This window comes from Pseudorca crassidens, chromosome 16 (genome assembly GCF_039906515.1).
Source record: "Pseudorca crassidens isolate mPseCra1 chromosome 16, mPseCra1.hap1, whole genome shotgun sequence".
Taxonomy (NCBI): domain Eukaryota; kingdom Metazoa; phylum Chordata; class Mammalia; order Artiodactyla; family Delphinidae; genus Pseudorca; species Pseudorca crassidens.
In genome coordinates, this window is record NC_090311.1 from 63,317,898 (window position 1) to 63,335,728 (window position 17,831).

Below are 17,831 nucleotides of genomic sequence, written 5' to 3' on the forward strand. Positions count from 1 at the left end.
ACTTTCTTCTGTCACTCCAGATGGTTAACAATCATTGCTACCAAGGCATCCCTTGAGTAGAGTTGGCTTTAGGACCTTCCCCCTAAACACAATTACGTATATTAAAATTTTTTTCTATATTTATTATGTCCTTTAACAGCCAAATAAGAATACATTTGCTTTCAAATAAGCTCAAACGCAAAATGATATATTGTAGCAAACAAAATTACACCAGATAATCTTCATGTTGTCAAACCAACAAAGTTATAGTGATCCAGTCTTTGTGTGGGAAATGCTAAAATGCTTTGTATTCATTGTATTTGTGCCTTTGTCAGATCTTGCATATTTCCTTCAGTGAATAATGGAAAATTAAACATAATGAGTCTTTAAATTCAGATATAGGTTTAATAAGCTGCTTAAGTATTGCTATGATATGGATATTTATGTCCACCCCCCAATTCATAAAATAAATCCTACATCCCAACAATGGTATTAATAGGTGGGGCCTTTGGGAGGTGATTAGGTCATGAGGGGGAAGCTCTCATGAGTGGGATTAGTGTTCTTATAAAAGAGACCCCACAGAGCTATGCAGCCCCTTTTACCATGTGAAGACACAAAGAGAGGAGGGATCACCAATCATGCTGGCACCCTGATCTTCAAGTTCCAAACCCCAGAACTGTGAGATATAAATTTCTGTTGTTTATAAGCCACCCAGTCTGATATTTTCTCATAGCAGTCTAAAAGGAGTAAGACAAGTATTAAACCTGTATAAGACCTTTGAAAACTATAAACATATTATTAAAAGAAATTAAAGAAGACCTAAACAAATGAAGAGAGATACCATTTTCATGAAAGAGTAATTATTATAATGACGTCAATTTCCCCGAAATTGGTTTCCAGATTTGATACAATTCCAATCAAAACCCTACCAGAGGGACTTCCCTGGTGGCACAGTGGTTAAGAAACCACCTGCCAATGCAGGGGATACAGCATCGATCCCTGGTCTGGGAAGATCCCACATGCCGCAGAGCAACTAAGCCAGTGCGCCACAGCTACAGAGCCCATGCGTCTAGAGCCCGTGCTCCTCAACAAGAGAAGCCACAGCAATGAGTAGCCCCCGCTCACTGCAACTAGAGAAAGCCCGCACAGCAACAAAGACCCAACACAGCCAAAAATAAATAAATAAATAAATTCATATATATATATATATATATATATATATATATATATATATATACATAAAACCCTACCAGAATTAGTTTTGTTTGGGGGTGGAATTGACAAACTTGTTGCAAAGTTTATATGGAAATGCAAAGGACCAAGAAGTGACAAGGAACAAAGACAGAGAAAGTGATTTACCAGGTATCAAGATCTACTGTAAAGTTATAGTAATTAAGATACTCTAGTATTAGTGCAGTGACAGATAAGGAAATCAATGGAACAAAACAGATCCATATAAATATGGTCACCTGACGTATGACGAAGTTGACACTGCAGTGAAAGGCAAAAAAGCAGTCTTTCAATAAATGGTACTGGATAGACATCCATATGGGAAAAAAAAAAAAAAGAATCTTGATGCCTACTTCACACGAGTGACAAGTTATATTGTAGATCTAACTATGAAAGGTAATCATTAAGTTTTTAGAAGAAAACACCTTCAAGACCTGGAATAGGTATAATATTTTAAAATAGATTACCAAATTTAATAATCCTAAAGGAAAAAGTTAAGAAGCTGGAATATATTAAAATTAAGAACTTCTGTTTATCAAAAGCATTAACTAACAAAAGATTAAGTATAAAGGCAATCAATACAGTGGGAGACATAGCTGCAATATATATAATCGACAAACTATTCTTACCCAAAATATATAAAGAACCTCCTCAAATGAGTAATAAAAGCAAAGTAGAAAACTGGCTGAAAAAATTAAATAGGCTCAACACAAGACAATATCCAAACAGATGTTGAGCATATGAAAATATGCTCAACATTATTAGTCATCTAGCAAAGTAAAAAAACTTAAAAGCACTACATATGTGGGTGGGATTATAAAACGGTGTAACTGCCATGGAAAACAGTTTGAAGTTCCTCAAAAAATTAAAAATAGAACTACCATATGACCAAGCAATCCCACTTCTGAATATTTATCCAAAAGAATTGAAAGTAAGGTCTGAAACAGATATTTGCAAACCCATGTTCATTGAATCACACAAAGGAATATTATTCAGACTTAAAAAGTAAGGAGGACTTCCCTGGTGGCGCAGTGGTTGAGAGTCCGCCTGACGATGCAGGGGACATGGGTTCGTGCCCCGGTGCAGGAAGATCCCACATGCCGCGGAGCGGCTGGGCCCGTGAGCCATGGCCTCTGAGCCTGCGCATCCGGAGACCGTGCTCCGCAACGGGAGAGGCCACAACAGTGAGAGGCCCGCGTACCGCAAAAAAAAAAAAAAAAAAAAAAAAGTAAGGAAATCCTGTCATGTGGCAAATAGATGAACCTTGAGGACATAATTCAAAGTGAAATAAGCCCATGATAAAAAGACAAACACTTTATGATTTTACTTACAAATCATATTCAAAGTCATAGAAACATAAAGTTGAATGGTGTTAGGGGCTAGGGTCATAGAAAAATAGGAAGTTGGTTTAAGGGGTATAGGGTTTCAGATTCGCAACATGAAAATGTTCTGGAGATCTGTTTCACAACAATGTGAATATACATAAAACTATTGAACTGTACACTTAAAAATGGTTAAGATGGTAAATTTTACATTATGTGTTATTTTACCACAATAAAAAAGAGAGGAAAGTCTTCTTTAAAAAAGCACTACAGACCCAGGAGATTGTCTAAAATGGAAAAGATAGAAAATGTCAAGTGTTGATAAGAATGTAGAGCAACTGGAACACTGGTACATTACTCATATGAGAACGTAAAAAAACGATAACCACTTTGGAAAACTATGTGTTAGTATCAACCAAAGCTGCACATATGCATATCCCGCCCCCTCAGCAATTCCACTTCTAGGTATATAACAAACAGAAATGTATTCTTATATTTCCTAAAGATAACACCACTATTGATGACGACCCAAAACTGGTAAAAACCCAAATGTTAACCACCAGAAGAACGGCTCAACGAGATGAGAATGATCTACAGTTACAAGCAACATGGCTTAATCTCACAATTATAATACCGTGAGGAAGACGACAGAAGACATATGCAGAAGAATACATATTAGAAGACTGCATTTACATACAAAGTTCAAATCAGGCAAGATTAATCAATAATGTTAGAAGGCAGGAGAGTGGTTACTCTTTAGGGAGTAGCTAGTGACTGGGAGGGTGCAAGAGTACTTCTGTAATATTGACTGCTGGTTACACCAGTGTGTACACTTCAGAAAAATTCTGTGACCTCAGGGATTTCTGAAGTCTTCTGCATGTATATCACACTAAGATTAAGAGTGTACCTTAACCTAAATTTAAAACAAAAAACAGAAACTGCTTAGTCATTTACTGGCTCAGGACATTGTAGCAATTTTATTAACCTTTCTATAGGAGCACAGACCTCGGATCTAATAAATATTACCCACTATTTTATGTCTCTTTATTACTGCATACTTGGCTCCTGAGCACAGAACTCAGCTTATGGGAGGCTCTCGTCAAATATTTGTTGAACGAACCCACAAAAACCCAATGTGGTTGCATTTTATGAAAATTTCAAAACCAAGTGATACTATTAATAAGACAGAAACTCTCATTTCAGAAACAGATTTTAAGTGATACGAATAGTCTAAATTTTAAAACTTTTGGAGATAACCACATTTTTTTTGTAACTGGAACAAGTATTGATTGGTAAGCTATTGAAGCTGAGGCCTCATGACAGACTCACTTTATAAATGTATTTGTATTATTTTATTTTTGGCTGCATTGGGTCTTCATTGCTGAGCGCTTACGTTCTCTACTTGCGGCGAGTTGGGGCTACTCTTCGTTGCGGTGCGTGGGATCTCATTGCAGTGGCTTCTCTTTGTTTCGGAGCACGGGATCTAGGCACACGGGCTCCGTAGCTGTGGCTCACGGGCTCTAGAGAGCATGAATGGGCTTAGTTGCTCTGCGGCACGTGGGATCTTCCTGGACCAGGGCTCTGCATTGGCAGGCGGATTCTTAACCACTATGCCACTAGGGAAGCCCAACACTCACTTTAGATGATAAATGATGCACCCAAACATCTGAGTAATGTAATGATCATGACTACTGTCCTGTCACTTTTTAATATTTATTCTTATATTACATGCTATGCAATTGTTATATCTGTGAAACATCACACATTCTTTTAGCACTTGTGCTAAAATCATAACCCAAATTGAATAATGTTGGAATGAAGAATGTTTAAAATAAATGGCTTTTGTAAATACCATCCACTTGTCTTTTTTTTTTTTTAATATGTATTTATTTATTTGGTTGCATCAGGTCTTAGTGGCAGGTGGGCTCCTTAGTTGTGGCCCACCAGCTTCTTAGTTGTGGCAGGTGGGCTCCTTAGTTTCGGCTCGCATGTGGGATCTAGTTCCTGACCAAGGATCAACCCAGGCCCCCAGCATTGGGAGTGTGGAGTCTTAACCACTGCGCCACCAGGAAAGTCCCACCATCCACTTGTCTTTTGATATCAGCTTTATTGAAACGTAATTTAAATATCACGAAATTCATCCTTTCAAAGTATGCAATTCAATGGTTATTTGTACATTCAGAGTTGGCCAACCATTACCACCAATATATAATTTTAGAACATTTTCCTTCTCTGAAAAGAACCCCATTAGCACCCATGCCAAATTTCTCTCTTTTCTTGGCCACCATTACTCTACTTTGTATTTCTGTAAGTTTTGCTTATTTGGGACAGAGGATATCCTCTAACATGTGACCTTTTGTTTCTGGCTTCTTTTACTTAGCATAATGTTCATTCATGTTTATAGTATTTATCAGTACTTCCTTTTTATTGCCAAATAATATTCCGTTGCATGGATATTCAACTTTATGTTTATCCATTCATTGGTTGCCATTTGGATTGTATCAACTTTTGCTATTATGATTGAAGCTGCTATCAACATTCATGTAACAAGTTTTTATATAGACACATTTTCATTTCTCTTGGGTATATACCTAGGAGTGGAATTGCCTGGCCATATGGAACTGTGAGTCTTCCAACTTTGCTCTTCTTTCTCAAGATTATTCTGGCTACTCTAACATATTTTACTGTTAACTTAAGATAGGACACTCATACATTTAGACATGATGCTGAGAATGTAAACAGCAGCTGAAATCAAAATGACCAGTGATTGGAGATTGGTATGCTCTGAGAATTTATTCCCATACTTAGTATTTATCCCTGTAACCACTACATTTCAATACTTTGTATCACAGAGAAAACTGAAGTAGGATTTCCACAGGAAAAGCCATTCTCATTAATTAATGTATTAGATACAACTTTTCTGATTAAAATTTGTATTTAAAATCCATTGTATTACTATCACTATTTCTCTCCTGAGTTTAAATCATGCATTTTCTATTTTCTCTAAATTATCATCAAAATTATTTGAGCAAAAGAGTTCTGGGTAGCTATTAAAGCTGTGTCTAATCAAATCCTCCTATAATTTCTAGAGAAATTAACATCAAAAGCAACTATCAAGGAAAAAAAATACTTCTGCAAACTAATTTGGAGAAGGAAATGAAGACCTTATGCTCTCAATTTTGAAAAGTAGCTGATAATAAACAGTAAGTTTCTAAAGAGCCTAATCAAACATAAGCTTTTGCACAGCAAAGGAAACCATAAATAAGATGAAAAGACAATATACGGAATAGAAGATATTTGCAAACAATGTGACCAACAAGGGATCAATCTCCAAAATATACAAACAGCTCATACAGCTCAATAACAACAACAAAAAAACCCAAACATGCCAATCACAAAATGCACAGAAGAGCTAAAGACATTTCTCCAAAATGGAATACAGATGGCCAACAGGCACATGAAAAGATGCTCAACTTTGCAAATTATTAAAGAGATACAAATCAAAACTACAATGAGGTACCACTTCACACCAGTCAGAATAGCCATCATTAAAAAGTCTATAAATAATAAATGATGGAGACGGTGTAGAAAAAAGGAACCCGCCTACACTGTTGGTGGGAATGTAAATTGGTGCAGTCACTATGAAAAACAGTATGGAACTTCCTCAGAAAACTAATAGAGTTGCCATATGATCTAGCAATCCCACTCCTGGGCATATAACCAGACAAAACTATAATTCAAAGAGATACATGCACCCCTATGTTCATAGCAGCACTATTTACAATAGCCAAGACATGGAAACAACTTAAATGTCCATTGACAGATGAATGGATAAAAAAGATGTGAGATACACACACACACACACACACACACACACACACACACACACTGGAATACTACTCAGCCATTAAAAAGAATGAAATAATGCCATTTGCAGCAACATGGATGGACGTAAAGATTACCATACCATGTGAAGTAAGTCAGAAAGAGAAAGACAAATACCATATGATATCACTTATATGTGGAATTTAAAACATGACACAAATGAACTTATTTACAAAACAGAAACAGACTCACAGACTTAAATAGACATAAACTCAAATACATAGAGAACAGATTTGTGGTTGTCAAGGGGGAGAGAGAGTGGAGGAGGGATGGATTGGGAGTTTGGGATTAGGAGAAACGAAAGATGCAAACTATTACATATAGAATAGATAAACAAGGTCCTACTATGTAGCACAGGGAACTATATTCAATATCTTGTAATAAACCATAATGGAAAAGAATCTAAAAAAATATATATATGTATATATGTATGTATAACTGAATCACTTTGCTGTATACCCAAAACTAACACAACATTACACATCAACTATACTTCAATAAAATAAATTAAAAAAAAAAAGATACACGGTCCAAGAGCTGAAAAATAAAATAATTAAAAAAATAATGGACTTTCCTGGTGGCCCAGTGCGTAAGACTCTGTGCTCTCACTGCAGGGGCTCCGAGTCTGATCCCTGGTTGGGGAACTAGATCCCACATGCATGCTGCAACTAAGAGTCCACCTGCCACAACTAAGGATTCTGCATGCTGCAACTAAAGATCCCTTGTGCTACAACTAAGACCGGGCACAGCCAAAATAAATAAATAAATATTTTAAAAATAAATACATAAATAAAGTAAAAAAAAATAAAAACAGGCCACTGTCAGAAACAATGTAAGAGCAACAAGTAAATCTTTGTATAACCTGAGGAATGAACAATGGGGGAATATCTCTCTTTTTGGTTATACTCAATCTGTGCGGCAATGGATATTCAATGTGTATTGTTTTAGATGTCAGAAATAAATTGATGATATAAATTAAGTATATGAATTTAGATAAAGCAATTAGTAGCCAGGTCCAAAATACTGTCAGGTTAGCAAGACGTTATTCTGCCTAAACATGGTATGCTGCAAATTATAATTACCTGGGAAGCTGATCAAATAATACCATAAGTGAAACCCAAAATTGAACGTAAAGGGTCATTTCCATTAATGGAGAAAATATCAGCAATGTATTTTTCTACTGTGATATTTTTAGGGGCGAATATAAGACACTTGTGAGAGGTTTGTATGAATAAGGGTGCAAAGTAGGGTCATACTCTTTTCTGTTTGGAGAGAGTGGAAAGGCTTCATGGAGGAGACCCTTCTTAAAAGACTGAAAAAGAGTTTGCCACCAGAAAAAAGATAGTACAAAGGCAATTCTAATATTCTTGGAAAACCAGCCTACAAGGCAAGGGTGTTATTTAAGGAAGAATTCCGCCAATTGTATCCATACCAGATGGCTTCTGTGATTATAAGACTTCATTTATTAAATTATTATACATAATTGGTTCTATTTTTGGGATCTCTGACATAAAGATAATGCTTTGTCTGTTTTCAAGATGTAGCTCAAAGGTCAACACCTCCCCAAAGTCCTTCCTGGAACCTCGTCTCCAAAAGTTACTCTTGGTTCCTCCCTCTTTGTTCCCTCTACATGCCATTTTCAAGGGGCAAGTGATAGGGGAGTAGTAACTAGCACATGGATAACACGAGGTATGGCCATGCCTTCTTCACCTAAGAAGACGTATTATAGACAGGCTGCTGACTTCAGTTACTGAGGAGTGATCTTTTGGGGAAAGCTATGTTACCGAGAAGGAGTGTAAGCAACAGTTTGAACAGCTGAAGAAAGGTTTTGAGGATCTAGACTTTCTTTGGCAGTTAAGGTATTAGTGATCATTGTGATAGTACTTTCAGAGAAGTGGAGACAAAAGATCAGTCTGATGATCATTAGTAAAAGATTTCTTAGCATTTCTATGATGGAGTCCCCTTGTCCTGGGTTATAAATTGTTTTGCCTCAACAGCCTCTTTATGTATAGCTCTGAAAAGTACATTGTAAACTATTTCTGTTACCCTGGTCTCGATGGGACAACCTATTTAAATTCCCCGCAGGGAGATCTTAAGGCACGATAGACCAGGATCAAGAGTGATAACCTGGGATATTCTAAATAAACTCTGGTGGTCTAGTGGGTTTAGGGCCATTTTTTTTTTTTTTTTTTTGCGGTACGCGGGCCTCTCACTCTTGTGGCCTCTCCCGTGGTGGAGCACAGGTTCCGGACGCGCAGGCTCAGTGGCCATGGCTCACGGGCCTAGCTTCTCTGCGGCATGTGGGATCTTCCCAGACCGGGGCACGAACCCGTGTCCCCTGCATCAGCAGGCGGACTCTGAACCACTGCGCCACCAGGGAAGCGGGCCATTTTTTACTAAGGATATAAAAACTGGTGGAGAGAGAAGACACAAAGTACTCTTGCAATTTATAAGGAGGTAACTGTAGGTAACAATATTTTTATATTCTTAGGGCATAGAAAGAAGGGTCTCAAAGACCAAGAGCAGTTTCCACTATAGCAGGCAAACTCAGCTTCTAGCCATAGTATATTTATATAGGTTAACAGAAAAAGTAAAGTAGTCTTTTAATTCCCCTGCCTCCAAAATCCAGAAAAAATTAGATATATACATTCTTGCTTTGCACAAAACAAAAAAATATTCATAATGTCAATGAATGGTATGCTGACATTTAATTATCTTCCACTATAATCACTAATTTCCCTTACTGGTATATAGACTTTGTAATTGTTATTTTGGAAACACAGCATTTTGTTTGTTGGATCAGAATTACTACTACATTTGCTGGTACCTGCAGATATTTGAACATACAAAGGCTAATCAAACTATTACTTCTGAAAACTACAATTAAAGGTGAGAATTTAGATCAAATAGACAATGTGATAAAAAATAAATAAAAAGAAACAAGTGGTATTATAATTGGAAGACAATTATTTTTTATAGAAAATTCTTTCTAGAAAATTCAAGAGAATCAAAGAAAACTCTACTGGATTTTTAAAGAGAGTAAAAGAGGTGGCTCTTTATAACTGTTGAGGACTCAACAGCTTTAATATATACCAGCAATAACCAAACAGAAGTTTGGTTTACAGCTTAAATTAAACATAGCTGTAAGGATTATCTTAAGGGAAATGCATGTAAATAAATCTTAATTAAGCTGTTCCTAGATGGAAGGTTAGACATTAAAAGATTTTAATTCTAGCCACTAATCTACTCCCCATTCTAAGATATATTTAGCTTGTTTCTAAAATTCATATGAAAGATTAAATGAACATTAAGTCATGAAAAAGATTTTTTAAACAACGGAGAGGGAAATGTCCTTCTAAATTTAAAACTTTTCTACAAAACCATAGCAAAAAATGCAGTACCAGCCCAGCAATGGTCTAACCTAATGGGTCAATGAACAATGTCAACAAAAATGGACATGTACATGGGACTTCCCTGGTGGTGCTGTCGTTAAGACTCCAAGCTCCCAATGCAGGGGATCCAGGTTCGAGCCCTGGTCAGGGAACTAGATCCCACATGCATGCCGCAACTAAGGAGCCCGCCTGCCACAACTAAGACCGGGTGCAAGCAGATAAATAAATAAATAAATAAATATTTAGGGGGGGAAAAAAGGACATGTGGAAAATGAAGTGGATTTTTTTGGCTGCGTTGGGTTTTCGTTGCTGCTTGTGGGCTTTCTCTAGTTGCAGTGAGCAGGGGCTACTCTGTTGCGGTGTGCGGGCCTCTCGCTGTGGTGGCTTCTTTGGTTGTGGAGCACTGGCTCGTGGCATGTGGGCTCAGTAGTTGTAGTACACAGGCTTAGTTGCTCCACGGCATGTGGGATCTTCCTGGACCAGGGCTCGAACCCGTGTCCCCTGCATTGGCAGGCAGATTCTTAACCACTGTGCCAGCAGGTAAGTCCCAAGATATTGACTTTTTACTTACGAGGTAAACAATGACAAAATAAATTTCACCAGTAGATTAATTTTTTTATAGTAAAAATGTTTTTAACAAGAAAGAGATTTATTCTTTACTAAGTATTATAAATTAAGAATTTGGGAAGAATCCATCCTTTTTCAGCCTTTTTTTACATTAAGCAATTTCTTTGAAGCCTTTTTTATAATTTCTAATACTGCATTCAAACAACCCATGAAGAATTGAGCTATATATTCTATTTCAGTATGCAAAGAGAATCGAAAACTCTTGAGTGGCCTGTGCTCGAAAACAATCCTATGTTCATTTAATCAAACTTTCTTCAAATTTAGAAAGTTGTAGAATAAAGAGTTTTTACCAGAAGTTTTACTGACTGTCACTCTTCTGCTTAACATGCTTCAGCAGTTGTCCATAATTTTTAATTGCAATTTTTAACATCCTAGCTCTTAGTTTGGGTATACCCAAAATTGCTAATCATCATCTCAGAGGGTAAAACTAAGATAAATTTTGAAAATAATAGACTTTTAAAATTTAATTTTAATTTAATATGGAACTTTAATTTTCTGACTGGATACTTCAAATTAACACTGAATTTAATTTTACTTTAAAATTTAATAATTGTATAAACATTATAGAACTATGTTACTTTAAAAAAAAGAGCAAATAAAATAATTGTTGTAATACAATCTTAGCTCTAAAGATGCAGCAGTGAGTAGGGTCCTACATCAGCTCCGATAAAAATCTGGGCTCCACGGAAGGACTTGGCTACAATCACAGCTAGGAGCAACGTTTATGTCAAGTGTCGGGTATATTACCAAAGAGAAATCACTTTTGAGCTTATCCATACCCATGTGAGAGAAAAGTAGGGTTAAATTTTCAACACAAATGATGGTGGCCACACCCCCGTGAACAAAACCAAAATCATCCATTTAAATCCGCCTATATATTATAGTTAATGAACTTCATCCTTTGGGGGTGGTGGTGGTGATGATTAGGTGCATGTGGGGTGTTCTGGGGAGGTGGTGATAATTTATTTCTTGATCTGGATGGTTTGACTTTGTAAAACTTCAATGTGCTACACAGTTGTGAGTTGTGTACTTTCTTTGTGTATATTATAGCTCAATAAAAAGTTTCCTTAAAAAATGAACTCTATGGGACTTCCCTGGTGGCCCAGAGGTTAAGAATCCGCCTGCCAATGCAGGGGACACGAGTTCAAGCCCTGATCCGGGAAGATCCCACATGCCTCGGAGCAACTAAGCCCATGCGCCACAACTACTAAGCCTGCACTCTAGAGTCTGAGAGCCACAACTACTGAAGCCCGTGCACCTAGAGCCCGTGTTCCGCAACAAGAGAAGCCACTGAAATGAGAAGCCCGCTCATCACAACTAGAGAAATCCCGCACGCACCCAAAAAAAAGAGAACTCTATAAGCAAGCAAGCTAACATAAAAGTAGTTCTAATGGTACATTAGTGGACAGTAGGATTAAGTGAAGAAAAATGTTTTATAACAAAAGAAAAGCAAGGACAGTGAAAAATGTAAGTCAGTTTAACATCAACTGATAGCATCAACCTCTTGGCTTTTGCCTAATTTTGATCACTGAAGTATAAAATGTTTTTTTCACATTAGCAAGATTTTGCAGACAGCAAACAAGTAGCCCAGGACACCAACTACCCCTTTATTATGTTGACATGGTAATACACAAAGAGGTGCCTGATTTGGGCACAGAAATAAGCAGTACCATGGTACAGGGTGAAGAAAACCAAGGCAGATACTAGGCAGAAACTTGGAACAAAGGAATAAAAAAAGGGAAGTCTTTGAAGATTATATAAATGTGTAAATCCAGGTTAGATAGTTTTAAAACTTTTAGATACTTCAGCTTGGTTTACACCTCACCCCAAAAACTCTGGTCACATCACACCCAAATAGGCAATAAAACATTAACTTGTACATACTCATTGCCACACCTGCTCTATTGACTAATAAACAATCCTACATAGGGGAACCCATGAACCGGTGGCCTGGTGTGAATTGCTCAGCACTGGAGCCATCTGGGGAAGGCTTGCTGTTTGAATTCTTCTGCCAACTCAAAGGCTCAGTTGGGGTGGGGTGGGGGGGGTGGGGTGGGGGAGTAGTATAGGGAGTTAATAGAGCCTACTGTATCCAAGAAACTACATCACCCTTTCCACCAAGATCTACTGAATAACAAGGTAACTACTCCCTGACCAGATCCAAAGTGATGGCAGAGAAGAGTCGCAAACGTCTGTCAAAGGCTAACAATTAAGGAGGAGTGTTAATGACACCCTGGCAAAGAAACATTTCCAAGATTAAAACAGTGTTAAGAACAAAGGCAAAACATTGTGAAACTGGCTTAGAAAATTGTGCTACTCAGTTATAATTTGTTTTTAGGCTTTCTGTGTGTGACCTAACCCTAACACCTCCCTTCAAGAAAAGGAGGCAAGAGCAGCATGATTAAAGTAAGATAGAGGGACCTCCCTGGTGGCGCAGTGGTTTAAGAATCCGCCTGCCAAGGCAGGGGACACAGGTTCAATCTCTGGTCCGGGAAGATCCCACATGCTGCGGAGCAACTAAGCCTGTGTGCCACAACTACTGAAGCTTGCGCCTAGAGTCCATGCTTCGCAACAAGAGAAGCCACAGCAATGAGAAGCCCACACACCACAACAAAGAGTAAGCCCCACTCACCGCAACTAGAGAAAAGCCCATGCACAGCAACGAAGACCCAAGGCAGCCAAAAATAAATTAATTAATTAATTTTTTAAAAAGTAGGATAGAATTCAACCACTATTTCTACACATAAGTCTGCACACAGAGATGAGAAAATGTACATAAAATCACAAGATGCTTGATTTACGTTAATGTTTAATATCAAATATAGGACAAATATAAACTATGCAAGATGAAAAATGTAAACTATGCAAGATGAAAAGTAAGTTTGGAGCAATACAATCTACCAGTTGAAGGTTTATTAGATTCCTTAGTTTAAAATGATTTACCTTCATTTCCTCTCTCTCCTTTTTCTTCATTCCTGTATTAAGTATCCATATAAGACTCTTTTTTCTTTTTTAAATGGAGAGCTCAGCTTTTTTTTTGTTTTAAATAAATTTATTTATTTTTGGCTGCGTTGTGTCTTTATTGCTGCACGCAGGCTTCTCATTGTGGTGGCTTCTCTTGTTGCAGAGCATGGGCTCTAGGTGTACAGGCTTCAGTAGTTGTGGCACACGGGCTCAGTAGATGTGGCTCGCAAACTCTAGAGCGCAGGCTCAGTAGTTGTGGCGCACGGGCTTAGTTGCTCCGCGGCATGTGGGATCTTCCCAGACCAGAGATTGAACCTGTGTCCCCTGCCTTGGCAGGCGGATTCTTAAACCACCGTGCCACCAGGGAAGTCCCTCCATATAAGACTTGATTGTGCTAGTGTCATTCAAAATAATAAAGTCCTAAAAACAATGTAGACTATAGAGAAACCTAACCATTTACTCTACTTTTTATTTAATCTCAAGAGCTCAAATTTGGGTTGGACAACTTTAGCAGACTATTAGTTCTAATACTTAAAATGGCCCCTGTCTCAGGAAAGAGCTAATAATGTATACCAGAGCAATACTATTTCAAGGTATCAATTCCAATTGAAAATATTCAATAACAGTCTTATTTAAGCTCTATATTCATTTACTCAACAGAAATTTATTGAGTCCTGAATATGTGCTGGGCATTGCTCCAGGCACAAGCAACATAACTTGGAAATTTTGCAACAAATAAACTTCGATTAACATTATGATTTTTCAAATAAACTTCGATTAACATTATGATTTTTCTAACACATATAATCATTTATGAGTCCTATTTTTTTTTCACGGATACACAGAATTAATTCTTGGTTTTGTTATCAAGATTATTCTTTTGCCGGACTTCTCTGGGGGTCCCATGGCTAACACTCTGCGCTCCCAATGCAGCGGGCCTGGGTTCGATCCCTGGTCAAGGAAGTAGATCCCACATGCTGTGTGCCTAGAGCCCGTGCCTAGAGCCCGTGCTCCGCAACAAGAGAAGCCACTGCAATGAGAAGCCCGTGCACCCAACGAAGAGTAGCCCCAGGTCGACGCAACTAAAGAAAGCCCGTGTGCAGTAACAAAGACCCAATGCAACCAAAAATAAATAAATAAATTTTTAAAAAGATTCTTTTGCATTGTCATTAGTAGATATCAAAATTTGCATAAGTTCTTAGCAACTATACTTTATTTCAGTCTCGTCTCTGAATTGTTTTTGTATTTGTGAAAAGAGCCAGATTCTGAAAGAAAAATTGCAAAAGGTAAAGAAAGTAATTTTACTATAGCTGCTTCATGGAAAATGCTATATATCTTTTACATACCTAGCAACCCTTAAGAAGACTTAAGCCATTAATAGGACTTAAACAGAAAGTTGCTGCCAAAATCTTTAAGCTGCAGATTTCATATTTGTCTTCATAGAAAAAACAGAAGAATTGATATATATCAAAATTCGATCAGTGTAATTATTATTATGCTAGAGAAGGTTTGAACGGCGGGAAGAATCACCCAAAATTCTACCAGTTAACCCAGCCACCTTGCTCTTTTGGGTCACTTACTCAAGAGGAAGCCAGCTGCCATAAGCATATTTTCACCCTTTGTTACTTAAAGGCAAATAAGTAAAATATTCAGAAATATCTAACAGATACAGATTAACAAACCTATGTAAACTATCAGCGCCAAATATTGGGAGCCAGTCCCTACCACTTATTTCAGCAAATATGCAAGGTCGTACGTGGGGGAAAACACAAAAGAACAGTAACCATACCGTTAAGAAATACATAAGGGGGGCGGGGGGGGGGGAAGCAGGAAAATTATTACCACAAAAGTTAAGATGGAGGGGTTCTTGGGGCTTCTGGGAACCTAGAAAAATTGTATTTTTCACCTGGGTAGTTGCTTGATGAGTGTTCAATTTATAATCATAGGTCATCTCTACCTTTATATTTTACAAACTTTTTTTTTTATATATTGCATAACGAACAATGTTGCTGCTTAAGAGCATTATTTTGTGAATAAAGATTCACAAATTAAAGTTTTTTGCCTTTAGAGATGATAGGGCCAAGGAAGATAGATTCAATCAGATGTATTATATATTAAATATATCGGATAGGGCTAAGATAGCTATATTTTACAATGTCAATGTAGTATCCTTAACATATTGATATTTTTAGCGAAGAAGAGATATTGAACTTTGTAATAGCCAGTCTCCAAGATGCCCCCAATCATCACCACCACCTGGTATTTATGCCCCTGCATAGTCCCCTCCCACACTAAATAAGGCTCAATAATGTAGCAACTTCCAAGGTTAATGTCATAAAAGACATTGTGACTTCCTCCTTATTATATTTTGATTGACTCACTCTGGGGGAAAACAAGCTGCTATGACATGAGAAAACATTTAAGAAATCCTGTGATAAGAAAGTGAGTCCTCTAGTGAACAGCTATCAAGGAACTAAAGCCTCCTGCAAATGACATGGGAAGTGGACCCTCCAGCACCCTCCTCCCCAGTCAAGTTTGAGATGATAGAGGCCTCTTCTGGAAGCACCCTCCTAAGTTACCCACAGATTACTAACTCACGAAACTGATTAGATAATAAATGTTTTTTGTTCAAAGCTACTAAATTTGGGTAATTTGTACAGCAGCAACAGAGAAATAATACTGAGCTTATCAAGTAATTACTTAGAATGCTCTTTATAAAACATAAACCAGATAGAGAACACATCCCTAATTAAAATACTTCAAAGGCTTCATGTTGTTCATGGACTAAAATTCACTATGACCTACAAAACCATTCACGCTCTGGCTTCTGCCTACCTTTTTACCGTCTCCGATTTCCATTCTTTACCTCCTCAACTTCACTAGACTCCTCTCAGATTATTAAAGAATGTACTCTAGGGCTTCCCTGGTGGTGCAGTGGTTGAGAGTCTGCCTGCCGATGCAGGCATCACAGGTTCGTGCCCCGGTCCGGGAAGATCCCACATGCTGCGGAGCGGCTGGGCCCGTGAGCCATGGCCGCTGAGCCTGCACGTCTGGAGCCTGTGCTCCGCAACGGGAGAGACCACTACAGTGAGAGGCCCGCGTACCGCAAAAAAAAAAAAAGAATGTACTCTCTTCCTTGACCTTTGTACTTGCTGTTTTCTCTGCCTAGGAATGTTCTTCCTTGCATTCTTGGGGGTATTCTTTGCATACTCAGCTCCTTTTTGTCACTCAGTAGTCCTCAGCTTAAAAGTTCTCTCCCCAGTGAGGCCTTCCCTGATGACCCATTCATAAGAAGAAAACCCTGGAAGGTTCCCACTAAAGAGAGGAAAAAGATGAGACCATATTTAAAGCAATATAAACCTGGAGTTAGTATGTTAGACTAACTGTATTAAATGAAAAAAAGAAATTACTAGTTTAAATTTGGAAAGGAGAATATAAATTTCTCATTACAGATTATGATTGTACATCTGAAATACATAAGAGAAATAAATTGGAAAACAAGAAGCATGTAAACTCTATGGGAACAAAACTTTAGAACACTCCTGTAGGAAAAAAGAAGACATCAACAAATGGAAAGGTATAGCACTTAGGATAGGAAGACTAAACATCAAAAATGTAAATTCTCCAAATTCTCTCTGTAATATGATTCCAATAAAAATACCAAAATCGAGGGACCTCCCTGGTAGTCCAGTGGTAAAGAATCTGCCTTACAATGCAGGGGATGTGGGTTCGATCCCTGGTCAGTGAACTAAGATCCCACATGGCGCGGGGAAACTAAGCCCACGTGCCCTGGAGCCTGCATGCCACAACTAGAGAGAGATAACCTGCATGCCACAACTAAGCCTGCATGCTGCGACAAAAGATCCCGTGCACCACAACAAAAGAAAGATTCCGCATGCCTCAACCAAGATCCCACGAGCCGCAACTAAGACCCCACGCAGCCAAAAATAAATAATAAAATAAATCTTAAACAAAAAAAAAAACCCCAAAATCGACAAGGTATTTCTTGCAAATAGACAAGGCGATCATAAACTCATACGGAAAAAAAAACAAGGCAAGAATATTTAGGAAATTTCTGAAGAATTAGCTCTATCAGATATTAAAACATATTTTTAAACCCAAATAATTAGAGTAATTTGATGCTGATTCATAACATGATGTGACAGAACAGAAAATCTACTAATATAAACAAATACAAATCAGTAGGGAAAAGAAAGTGGTGTTGGATAGCTGGGTAGCCAGTTGAAAAAACTCAAGTTGTGACTAACATTCTACACACAAGATGAATAAAACAGTTAAGTGTAGAAAAAAATGAAATCATTAAAATATTATGAAAAGAAAAATCGAGATTTATAAGGTAGAAGTGGTAAAGATTTTTCTAATTAAGACACACTGAAGCCATAAAAGCAAAGTTTTCCATTAAAAATTTAAC

At 37.7% G+C, this 17,831-nt stretch overlaps 1 protein-coding gene across 4 annotated transcripts in view; it reads right to left on the reverse strand.

Annotated features, from left to right (window-relative positions):
- TET1 (tet methylcytosine dioxygenase 1) overlaps window positions 1–17,831 on the reverse strand; it is a 139,638-nt gene that overhangs the window by 29,326 nt on the left and 92,481 nt on the right. The window lies entirely within an intron of this gene.